General features: G+C 39.7%; 1 protein-coding gene across 1 annotated transcript in view; it reads right to left on the reverse strand.

The window, feature by feature from the left end:
• The window catches only part of RNF180 (ring finger protein 180), a 450,665-nt gene that overhangs the window by 320,031 nt on the left and 118,197 nt on the right, over positions 1-12,437 (reverse strand). The window lies entirely within an intron of this gene.

Consider the following 12,437-nt stretch of genomic DNA (forward strand, 5'->3'; position numbering starts at 1 on the left):
TGTGTTGCTGAGCCATGCAGAAATGAATATCTTATTTTCAAATCACATGTGCTCAGTAGCTATATGCAGGAACAACCTTTTTTTTTCCTGTGATTTTTAATATCTTGCTTAGTGACACAAAGATTTATTTTCATTCCCAGCCATTTTCCTAAACAGAGGCATAGATGTAATTTTTAAAAAAGATAGCTGCAGCTTCAGGGAGCTTAGCAAGAAGCCTAAAATTTCAGAATCTATAATTTTTTATGGTTTCTTATTTCCAGTATTGTATGTAATACTACCTCTAATTACAATGCATCTATCTACTCTTCTGAAATCCTGTAGGCTGAATAAGTCTGCAGAAAAATGCTAACTCAGAGGTATAGCCTATGTTATTTTTAGTAATTTGTCTAATGAAAATACATTTACTTACCTCTGTGCCTTTTTGAGTTAGTCCAGAAATATGTTTTCAAACTTCAAGACACTTGGAGTGCCCCCTAATGGTGAGTGCTGGCCCAGTAGCAATTCAAGTCTTCTCTGTCTGCTAAGTCTAAGAGGGAAGGCTGCTCTAATTTGTCTATGCCAGCTGGAACTCTGTGAAAACTTCTTGTTATAATCCATGCACTACTCCTTAGCTCATTGTAGCAATTTGCTTTAATTACCCTTTCCCTTTTCTTATATGTGTTACAGAAATATTGGAGTTCTCAAAAAATTCAGGGTATACATTTCTGAAGCTAATTTTGTGTCAGAGGGATTCAATTAGGGTTGTGATGGGTGACAGTTCCTTTAAAAATCTGATAGGAGCTATGGAACATCTCTGAACAAAGTGAATAGACATCAATTTCATATACAATTTTAGAAAGTTCAGAGATTCCTCAACTCAGTCATGAAAGAGTTTCAAATCTAGTCCAACTATTTTGTGTTCAGAGAACAGTTAAGCATGTGGAAAAAGGTTTATTCAAAGGAGAGCTTATAGACAATTATGCTGAAGTGGGTTTAATTTCAGTTTTCACTAAGTTAAAAATTAATCTTTTCTCTCATCCAGATAACTTTTGAGCCACTTAGACAACTGATTAGAGCTCACTGTATTTTGTCTTGGTCAGTATGTTTGTTTGACTTAGGCAGACTGATTACCCTCCCCACTGCTCAATCCCATGACTGTACATGTGGGAGGGAGTCAACCTCTGTTCAAGTAGCATCACACTCGTGTTTCAAATCATTCCTGATGTTACATTTAATTCACTAAAATATTCAGTTGTTGTTCAGTCACTCAGTCATGTCCGACTCTCTGTGACCCCATGGACTGCAGCACACCAGGGTTGCCTGTCCTTCACCATCTCCTGGAGCCTGCTCAAACTCATGTCCATTGAGTCAGTGATGCCATCCAACCATCTCGTGCTCTGTCATCTTCTTCTCCTCCTGCCTTCACTCTTTCCCAGCATAAGGGTCTTTTCTAATGAGTTGGCTCTTCACATCAGGTGGCCAAAGTATTGGAGCTTTAGCATCAGTCCTTCCAGTGAATATTTAGGATTGATTTCCTTTAGGATTGACTGGTTTGATTTCCTTGCAGTCCAAAGGACTCTCAAGAGTCTTCTCCACCATCACACTTCAAAAATATAAATTCTTCGGTGCTCAGCTTTCTTTATAGCCCAACTCTCACATCCATACATGACTACTGGAAAAACTACAGCTTTGAGTATATGCACCTATATCAGCAAAGTAACATCTCTGCCTTTTAATACGCTGTCTAGGTTTGTCATAGCTTTTCTTCCATGGAGCAAGAGTCTTTTAATTTTATGGCTACTGTCACCATCTGCAGTGATTTTGGAGGCCCCCAAAATAAGTCTATGACTGTTTCCACTGTTTCCCCATCTATTTGCCAAGAAGTGATGGGACCAGATGCCATGATCTTAGTTTTTTGAATGCTGAGTTTTAAGCCAGCTTTTTCACTCTCCCCTTTCATCTTCATCAAGAGGCTTTTTAGTTCCTCTTCCCATTCTGCCATAAGGGTGGTGTCATCTGTGCATCTGAGGTTATTGATATTTCTTCTGGCAATCTTGATTCCAATTCAGTTAGTTGGAAATAAATATCATTTATGAATCATTAGGTTACTGATTCAAATTGAGTCCCTTTTATGACCCTGAACCAAGTCTCTCACCAGTATCTATTCATTGTTCTTTAATCTTTCTTTCTTATGTTTAGGTTAGCATGCATGTTTGACATTTCTGTCATTTTTTGTGATTAGATATCCCATCTTGATTTTTACTGACCACACTCTTTAGTATTGTTATTACATACTATGAATTCCCTCCTCATTTGCAGCCATTACTATTTAAGAACTTCCTAATCACCAGCCAGTCCTTTTTGCTATTCCCCTTTCTTTAATTAGTATAACAATAGAAGAGTTGGTCAACATCATCATCCACTCTGTTTTTATCAGACAGAGGCATTTCAGAAATACCAGTACAGTTTAAAGGAGTCATCTATGGGAAAAATGACAGCACTAGATGATCTTTAGCCAGATTGCTTATAGAGTATATTATAGATTTAGAGATGGAAAGGACCTTAGATTTCTTCTGGTCCTCTTTTCTAACAATTCAGGAAATACATAACACCACCCTTATAGCAGAAAGCGAAGAGAAACTAAGAGCCTCTTGACGAAAGTGAAAGAGGAGAGTGAGAAACCTAACTTAAAACTCAACATTCAAAAAATGAAGATCATGGCATCTGGTCCCATCACTTCATGGCAAATAGATGGAGAAACAATGGAAACAGTGACAGAGTTTATTTTCTTGGGCTCCAAAATCACTGCAGGTGGTGACTGCAAACATAAAATTAAGACGCTTGCTCTTTGGAAGAAAAGCTATGAACAACCTAGATAGTGGATTAAAAAGCAGAGGCATTACTTTGCTGACAAACGTCTGTCTAGTCAAAACTATGGTTTTTCCAGTAGTCATGTATGAATGTGAGAGTTGAAACAAAGAAATGTGAGCACTGAAGAATAGATGCTTTTGAAGTGTGGTGTTGGAGAAGACTCTGGACAGTCCCTTGGACTGCAAGGAAATCAAACCAGTCAACCCTAAAGGAAATCAGTCCTGAATATTCATTGGAAGGATTGATGATGAAGCTGACGCTGCAATTCTTTGGTGACCTGATGGGAAGAGCCAACTCCTTAGAAAAGACCCTGATGCTGGGAAAGATTGAAGGCAGGAGGAGAAAAGGACGACAGAGGATAAGATAATTGGATGGCATCACCAACTTGATGGACATGAGTTTGAGCAAGCTCCAGGGTTTGGTGAAGCACAGGGAAGCCTGGCATGCTGCAGTCTATGGAGTCAAAAGAGTAGGACACGACTGAGCGACTAAACTGAAGTGAACTGAACTGAACTGATGTCATTCTAAGATGGTCATCTGATCTTGGCCTGCAAACTTCTCATGATAGACATCCTTGCTTTCTGGTGCAACCTATTCACTGTTGAGATATGTAAAGATAACATTCTTTCTTGTGTAGATTAGGAATGTGGTTCCCAGTAACTTCTATGTATTATATCTTATTATATTAAGTGAAACTTGATAAAATAAGCTGAATCTATTTATTTATCAGACATTCAAATATTTGAAGACAGGTGTTATTGAAGTGGTCATCTCTATTTTAGCCTTCCCAGGATCCTTTTTTCTTTCTTCTCAGAATAATCAATTTTCCAATGGGAAATTTAATCTCCATCTTATTTTCCACTGATGGAGTTTACCAAGGAATGAAAGCTTTCTTATCCCTACCCTTTAGGATGTGTACATAATGGAGATCTTCTCATTTAGCATATTCAATTTCCCTGGCCACAGTGATTATTTCAATCCTAGGCTAGTCAACTAGTCCTAGTCCCTGATAGCTCCATTGGTAAAGAATCTGCCTGCAATGCAGGAGACCTAAGTTCGATACCTGTGTTGGGAAGATCCCCTGGAGAAGGGAAAGGCTACCCACTCCTGTATTCTGGCCTGGAGAATTCCATGCGGTCACAAAGAGTCAGACATGACTGAGCGACTTTCACTTTCACTTTTCACTTTCACTTTCAGGCTAGTCATTCAAATGGGTTCAGTAGGATGCTATACTGGGACTTCTATGAAAAATACTGGAGAAGAGAAGCTCTCCATCTTACAGAATTGCTAAAACACTGGAATATGAGGTTGGGACATGGGGAGAGAGCCTGGCTGAGGATGAAGGAAACCCAAGAAAACAGTGCCTTGAGAACAAAACAAAGCCCTACCACATACATTGTCAGAGCACATGGACTCAGCCCACACCTCATGCTGTGTTACTTATTGAACTTTTAGATACACGAACCAAAAGATTGTATGTAAGTCAGTTTGGGTTGAGTTTCCCTTAGTTGTTCCCAAAGAGACTTGAATAATACAGTTACAGTTTTGTGAGCCTTACCTTTTCTTAGCTAAAAATCTACAGCTTGATTCTCAGACCTTTTCATCTCCTAGTCATATTATGATCTATTTGTTCTCAACTGTTTCCATGAAAACAATTGAGGTACCTAGAACTGAGCATAGTACTTTAGATGAGATTAAAATGTACTAATGTGCAACATAGTATAACCTTTTCCCTCCTTGTTTATTCTTCCCTGGTCAATTTTCATTGACTGAACCCTACATTGCCTTAAACCTCTTTCCTCCCTTTTTGTACTTTGCCATCCTACTGGTTTATGCAGCATCTGAATTTCTTAGGGCTTTTAAAAATGAACTTACTTGAGGCTATGCCTCACCTCTTCACCTCTCTACCTTTACTTCTAGTCCTTTCCTAAGCTACACAGACATATATCCACTTGTCTGGTTTATTGAAAGAGTTTTGAATTTTTTTCCAATAGGGGACTTCAAACTGAGGATCCTAATAGAATCTTTTTATTCACAATGTACTTATTTATAATTTTTACAATGTTGTAATTACTTTTGCCATACAACAATGTGAATCAGCCTTAATTATGTACATATTTCCTCCCTGCCTAGCCTCTCTCCTCTCCCTCCCATCCCATCCCTCCAGGTCATCATGAAAGAGTTTTGAATTTTGAGCTTGAGAAAGTAACTCATTCTCTCAGTGCTTTGGTGTTCTTTACTGCAAAACTGTGGTATTTCTTAGGGCAATTTTTGTTATAGATATTAGAAACTCCCAATCAAAATGGCTAATTAATGAGGATATATTAAAATAATAAGTCTGAAGGTAATACAATTTTAGTTTTGGTAAATTTGGTGGTTAAGTGATGTCATCAAGATCCATGCTCCTTCTATTCTTCCATCTTGCTACATTCAGTGTGTTCTCCTCTGGCTAATTCCAATCTTTATGGCTTCAGGATGGCTTCCACTGCTCCAGGAATCACAGATAGACATGAAAATGTCCACCAGCAAGAGAGGGACTCCTTCTCAAAAGGTTCTTTCAAAGAAAGAAGTAAACATTTTCTAGAAGGCCCTCAACTGAAGCGACTTAGCGTGCACGCACGCATTGGAGAAGGAAATGGCAACCCACTCCAGTATTCTTGCCTGGAGAATCCCAGGGACAGAGGAGCCTGGTGGGCTGTCATCTATGGGGTCGCACAGAGTTGGACACGATTGGAGCGATTTAGCAGCAGCAGCAGAGAGCCCTCAGATTTCCTCTCACATTTCATTTTTCCAGGAGTCTATCATGACCTTATTTAAGTCAGTCCCTGATAAGGGATAATCAGATTGGTTACAACCAGTGCTCTCAAACTAGCTATGTATCAGAATCACTTGTAGGACTTTTTAAAGTGCTCAGGGCTGGTGCACTGGGAAGACCCAGAGGGATGGGATGGGGAGGGAGGCAGGAGGGGGGATCGGGATGGGTAACACATGTAAATCCATGGCTGATTCATGTCAGTGTATGGCAAAAAACACTACAATATTGTAAAGTAATTAGCCTCCAACTAATAAAAATAAATTAAAAAAAATTTTTAAATAAATACAACTTATTTGTTATTAGAAATGAAGTCAATAAAGATGATTTACTCTAAAAAAAATAAAAAAAATAAAAAACACTGATTTATTGATTCCATCCCTACAGTTTCTGATTCAGTAGGTCTGATGCTGTTGTTGTTTAGTCACTAAGTTTTGTCTGACTCTCTGTGACCCCATGGACTGTAGTCTGCCATGCTCCTCTGTCCATGTGATTTCCCAGGCAAGAATACTGGAGTGGGTTGCCATTTCTTTCTCCAGGGGATCTTCCCAACCCAGGGATCAAACCCATGTCTCTTGCATTGGCAAGTGGAAAATCCAGGGAAGCCCAGGTCTAATGCAAGGCTACACAATTTCCTTTTCTAACAAATTCCCAGATGACATTGATGTTGGTTGAGACCACAGTTAAAGAACTACTGGCTTAGGAAAACCTTAGCCCTGTGATAGAAACTGAGGCTGGGGCCCATATAGGACAGGTAGTTTCCCTTAGGGATTTGTTATTAAGAAGAGAAAGGTAGGTAATCACAAATGTCCTGTTATGGGAACTATAATCCCTAATTCAGGATTGTCCTATGGGTTACAGATATACATGTAAATTGCCCACCATAGTATATTCAATATGTGTAACTGCTACTATTATTGTTATTATTGATTTTGTTATAGACACTGTATTATAGACTGTTTCAATATTACTTGCAAATTTGATAAGTATACTCTTCCATTTTATTCAGGTCATCGATAATATATTGGACAAGCCAAGGCAGATGGAGAATTCTGAAAATTTCACTAGAGATTTCCCAGATCACTAATATCAGTTCACTAACCAAAAATGCTTATGATTTAATTTTTTAGTGATTTCACTTAATTGAACTGTCATCTAGTCTTATTTTTCCATCTTATTCAAAAGAATATCTTAAGAGACTAGAAAATAATTGGTTTCAGATTTGCCTATACATCTCTATAGGAAAAATATAGAGTGAACTGTATGTTCTAGCATTTTATTAATAGTTGTATCTAACATTCATATGGGGTTTTCCTGGTGACTCAGACAGTAAAGTATCCGCCTGCAGTGTGTGAGACTAGTCTAATTCCTGCGCCAGAAAATCTCCTGAAGAAGGGGACAGCTACTCACTCCAGTATTCTTGCCTGGAGAATTCCATGGACATAGAGTGCTTATCCTATCTGAGATACTGTTCAAACTGTTTTATTATATATGAGTGGGTATGATTATTATCACTATTTCATGGAGCAGAAAACTGAGGCATAAAGAAGTTAGATAGCTTGCTCAGAGCCATGCAATTGGCAAAAGGAGGTAAAAGGATTCCAATCTATCCCAATGTAATCTCTGCTAATAGGCACAATTACACATACACAGTACAATCACAGGAAATGGCCATGATCATAATCTAGTAATACAGCTGGTACCTGAAATGCTCTCTCACACATACATGCACACATACACATCTGCCTTATTCAGTACAGCTTTTAAATGTTACACATTTTAGTAGGGTAATACATTAAAATTGTTTAACGAGCCACGGTATGTGGAACAATCTCTATGTATCAATGCTCAGTGAACCACTGTACTGAAAGGCTCATCATGATGGATAACAGACCTATTATCCATGGAGAAGTGTATTTTAATATTGGTACTTAATACTTTAGTAAATATTTAGAGTAGAAATATTCACAAATATTTGCAACAACTTTTGCAGAGTTTCACGATTGGTTAGAATTGAAACAAAATAGCATGGGTGGTAACTGTGAGAACAGGAAATTTGCAATATACTAATCAAATGTGGTACTGAAACACTATCATGATTCTGTCCTATTTTTATAAGTAAGGTCTGATGATTAATCTTTAAGTGACTAAAACTGCCATCTAAATAAAAAAGTTCTTTATTTGAAGTTAGGGACAATCTTCAACGTATTTTGTCCCTTGGTTCTATTCTGATAACTTTTCTGTGTCTGGCCTCTAACTGAACTTATTTTATCTCCTGACCACTAGTTTGTTCTCTGCAACTTGATTGGGAGGCTTGCTTCCCTAGAGAGAAAACTGATTAGAGCTTTGTGAACTCCCCAGATTTTCCTGGCTCTGAATTTTAGCAAATCTAGGGCATCTTGGCAGAGGGTTTAGGCCTGGCTACTTGGCCGTCGTCTCTGTATCTCTGTCACGTTGTGTTAGGTCTGTTACACCAGTAGGTGTCATACTGGGCTGCACTTTCCCACAGAAATACATCAGGTAAAAATTCAGAATTCCTGTGCTATAAACTCTGAAAATAGAGCACTCTACCATACAGAAAAGTTGTACACTCTTAATTATGAACCCATCAAGTATGAAGGCCTCTCTCTCTTCCCAGGTCTCTCATGGAGCATGCACACAGCATTAGGGTTGTTCATCCAGGCAGCTGGTCTGCTTTCCTTAACGGGGTCAGGAACATGGGTATTTAATGAGTCTCCCTTTGCTGTGCTAGGGCTGAGGTTGCCTTCCTAAAGGAAGCATCAGTTTAACTCTGGTTCTCAGTCCAGAGTGTACATCAGGATCACTGGGAAGGCTGCTTATCCCAGGGTTAGCGGGGGAAACCTTGCCCCCCCACCCCCACCAACCACCACCCAAGAGCTTCTGAATTTGCATCTCTGATGAATTCCCAGGTGATGCTGGGTGCAAGTTCTGAAAGGCCCTGCTTTAACTTCAGGCTCTGTTTTTACTTGCTAGAATTTCCCAGTTGGATATATCAGGTTTGCCCTGTTCCCTTTTTCATTTTAAACTGCCCAGCACTTGCAGCTTTGGGGAATAGCTCACATTAAGAAGACTTCTAAAAATAAGGGCATGAGATAGAGTCACACTTCAGGTATTCTGTTGCAAGTTAAGATTTTGGATACGAGTAATAGAAAGGATTTTAGTTAACTTAGTGTAGTGGATACCATGGGGCTTCCAGCCAGCTTCCCTTTTCCAGCCAATGAGCTTGTTCTGTAATAGCTGCAAATGCTGTGGATAATCTAGAGGTAAATAGTTCAGTTCAGTTCAGTTCAGTCGCTCAGTCGTGTCCAACTCTTTGCTACCCCATGAATCGCAGCATGCCAGGCCTCCCTGTCCATCACCAACTCCTGGAATTTACACAAACTCAAGTTCATCAAGTCGGTGATGCCATCCAGCCATTTGCCCACTAATGCAGGATAGGTAAGAGATGCAGGTTCCATCCCTTGTTTGGGAAGATCCCCTGGAGAAGGGCATGGCAACCCAGTCCAGTATTCTTGCCTAGAGAATCCCATGGACAGAGCAGCCTGGCAGGCTACAGTCCATGGGCTTGCACAGAGTCAGACATGACTGAAGTGACATAGCATGTACACATGCATGCACGTATGCTGTGGATAATGGCTTATGGCTGTTACTTTCTTCAGAGAATTGACTTTGACTAGTGAGAGCCACTTCTCTCTGAGACATCTAGGAAGTTTCACACCTATCTCTCCTTCATATATTTTGAGTTAAATAAAATATACTAAAGATAGTTTCACCTGTTTCTTTTTGCACATGTGGCCAGTATTATATTCCTAGTAGAATTCCTAGTGGGTCACACTGGTCTAGAGCCTTCAGAAGTACTTGGGTCAGGCCAAGGCTAGATTCTGTTTGAGACCACATATATGCTGAAGAAATCAAGACTTGATGATTAGAAGGCTCAGGACAGCTGTGCAATGGAGAATCATGACTTTTTAGACAGTTTCAGGGTCTGAACCCACCTGCACCCAGAATCCATCAGCTAAAGAAGAGGCTCCATCCCCATGAGGAAGGACCTTACAATACTATGGCAGGAGTGTACAGTGATGTAGTCATTTGATTCTCCCAGTCCTCTGCCAATTGACACTAGCAACCATTTATTCACAGGGTGAAAATAAACCAGAGAAAAGAGAATACCCACACCTTTTGATGGCCCTTGATACAGGGACCGAATTAACATACAGAAGGGAACTCAAAGTGCCATCATTGACTTCCTGTTAGAATAGAGACCTATCAGGGCCCAGAAATAAATGGCACTCTAGCCCACATCTGTCTCAAGGAGGGTCCGTTAGGTCCATGGACACACCTGGTGGCCATGTCTCTGGTTCCTAAGTGTATATTCATAATGGAACCCTCACATGTGTTCTTTGTCCCATTAAATCCAAGTTATTGTACCAGGAAAGGCCAAGTAGAAGCCCTAAAATTGTCCCCAGACTACCTTTACCAACATAGTGAGTCTAATTACCATTTATTCCACTAACAAAACATTGTAAAGCAACCACACTCTGATAAAAATTTAAAAAACAAAAAAATCACCAAGCAAACAAAACACCAATAAAACCCAATTCATTCCAGGGAAGATTATAGAGATTCAGCACCACACTCAAAGACTGCAAAGAGTTGGACGTGACTGCAGAGACTGAGCACGTGGCATGTAAGCCGAAGTATCCTAAGACATCCTCCCGGAAGGAAAGGACAGGATGTTGTACCCTGGGCCTCCTACCATTAAGAGAGAAGCAATATGTTTGGCAATCCTCTTTGGTGTTTGAGGCAGCACTTGACAATACTGCTGTGACCATTGTATGGTGAAGTGAACGTCTGCTAATTTTGGGTGGGGTCAAAAACAGGAAAAGACTGCTGCAGATTTGGGCTGTAATACAAGCAGCCTCACCACTGGAGTCAGAGGCACGAGGGTATTAGAGCTATCTGTGGCTGAAAAGGAGGCCACTAGAAAAGTCCTAGTAGGAGAGTTGTAGGCACAACCCTAGAAATTAAAACAGAGCTGCTTGCTTTTTGACTCTCTAGAAGGGAATGCAGCTCTGGTAATGCTTTTTTTTAATTTAATTTTATTTTTTTTTATTAGTTGGAGGCTAATTACTTCACAACATTTCAGTGGGTTTTGTCATACATTGATATGAATCAGCCATAGATTTACACGTATTCCCCATCCCGATCCCCCCTCCCACCTCCCTCTCCACCCTATTCCTCTGGGTCTTCCCAGTGCACCAGGCCCGAGCACTTGTCTCATGCATCCCACCTGGGCTGGTGATCTGTTTCACAGAACAGCATGTATATTATCTGGTAATGCTTTGATTTTATTCTGGCGGGACTGTGTTGGCCTTGTGACCCCCAGAAATATAGAATAATAAAATTGTATTGTTTACACCATGGAAGTTGTGGTACTTTGTTACACAGCCCAGAGACAACGAGTACACTGGACTTTCCTGGCCTTTATCACCCTTTTTGCAAAGTAGGAATAATTCCATCTTCCTTTCCTACAGAGAACAAAAGGAGACATCACATGCGATAGTGCTTGGAAAACTTTAAAATGCTGGGCAAACATTAGGTTTTATTAGATTTAGAACCAGTTGAAGTGATACTATCATAAGATGTCTTGTTTGTGCAAATAGGCAATTACACTGATTGTTCCTAATGCTTGAAGATGCAATAAAGTAAAGGAAATAAGTTATTTAAAACTCTGTTTTGGTACATCGACACTTGACAATATCTAAACCTAATGAGGTCACTTGAGTAAACATAGAAAGCTCTGTTAGTGAAGATTATATACATGTCACAACAGGAATAGAAGACAAAAGAACTGAACTATTGCTATTTTAATATAGCTCTTGGCTTGACAGAATTGATTTCTAAAATGCATGATTCCTAAAATCCAAGTAGCAGATGCCATCTCCATTTTACTTTATTGAATCTGATTTTATTGTGCTGATTCTCAAGCACCAATAGGTGCTTGTCAGTCTCTTGGCCTCCATTTTTTAATTGGCAAAGTAATGCAAAATAGCTGTTTATTCCTTATACATGGTTAATTATGTTGCCTCATTTATTTTGGAAGGGACCACAGAGCTTGTTTAGATAGGGGGATGGGCCACCTCTTTGCTTTTGAGGATAATTATTTCTAAAGAAGTTTTTAAAATTTAGGCCACTCTGTTCTGAGTTTTTAAAAAAAGACAATCAGGCCTATATGGTTGAGCATTGTAGTCAGGGAATATTCACTGCAAGGAAGCTATTCAAGTTAGTTCCACGGAAGAGAGATTAATTTTACGGATTGCACAGGCAACCTCCAGGGTCTAAAAACGGAAATGCTGGTAGGCTTGTAAAACCAGGAATTGGAAAGAAATCATGGCTTTTTCATCTACCTGTTACGGAGTCTGGTCTTTTGCTTCTGCTTGTGTCTAAGTGCTTACTCATTCCTTTGTGCTTCTCACTACTACAGAGCTCCTTTCTCTGCTTAATTGTCAGCAAGTGTGGCGCCAAAAATGAGTGCCTCAGGCCAGCCTCTGTGTCTATTGAGTTTGCACACATGGCTGTATTTTCCCATACCACTTCTTAGTGTAAAATAAGTATAGAGAATATGTTTGATTACTAGCTGGTTAGAGGATTGGATACTTAAAGTCTGGTACTTAAAGTACACTCCTAGTTCAGTGAGCTGTGGTGTTGAGGTCACAGGGCATGAACTCAGCTGCTGTGGTCTACAAACTATCAC

This window comes from Cervus elaphus, chromosome 25 (assembly GCF_910594005.1).
Source record: "Cervus elaphus chromosome 25, mCerEla1.1, whole genome shotgun sequence".
In the NCBI taxonomy this organism is placed as follows: Eukaryota; Metazoa; Chordata; class Mammalia; order Artiodactyla; family Cervidae; genus Cervus; species Cervus elaphus.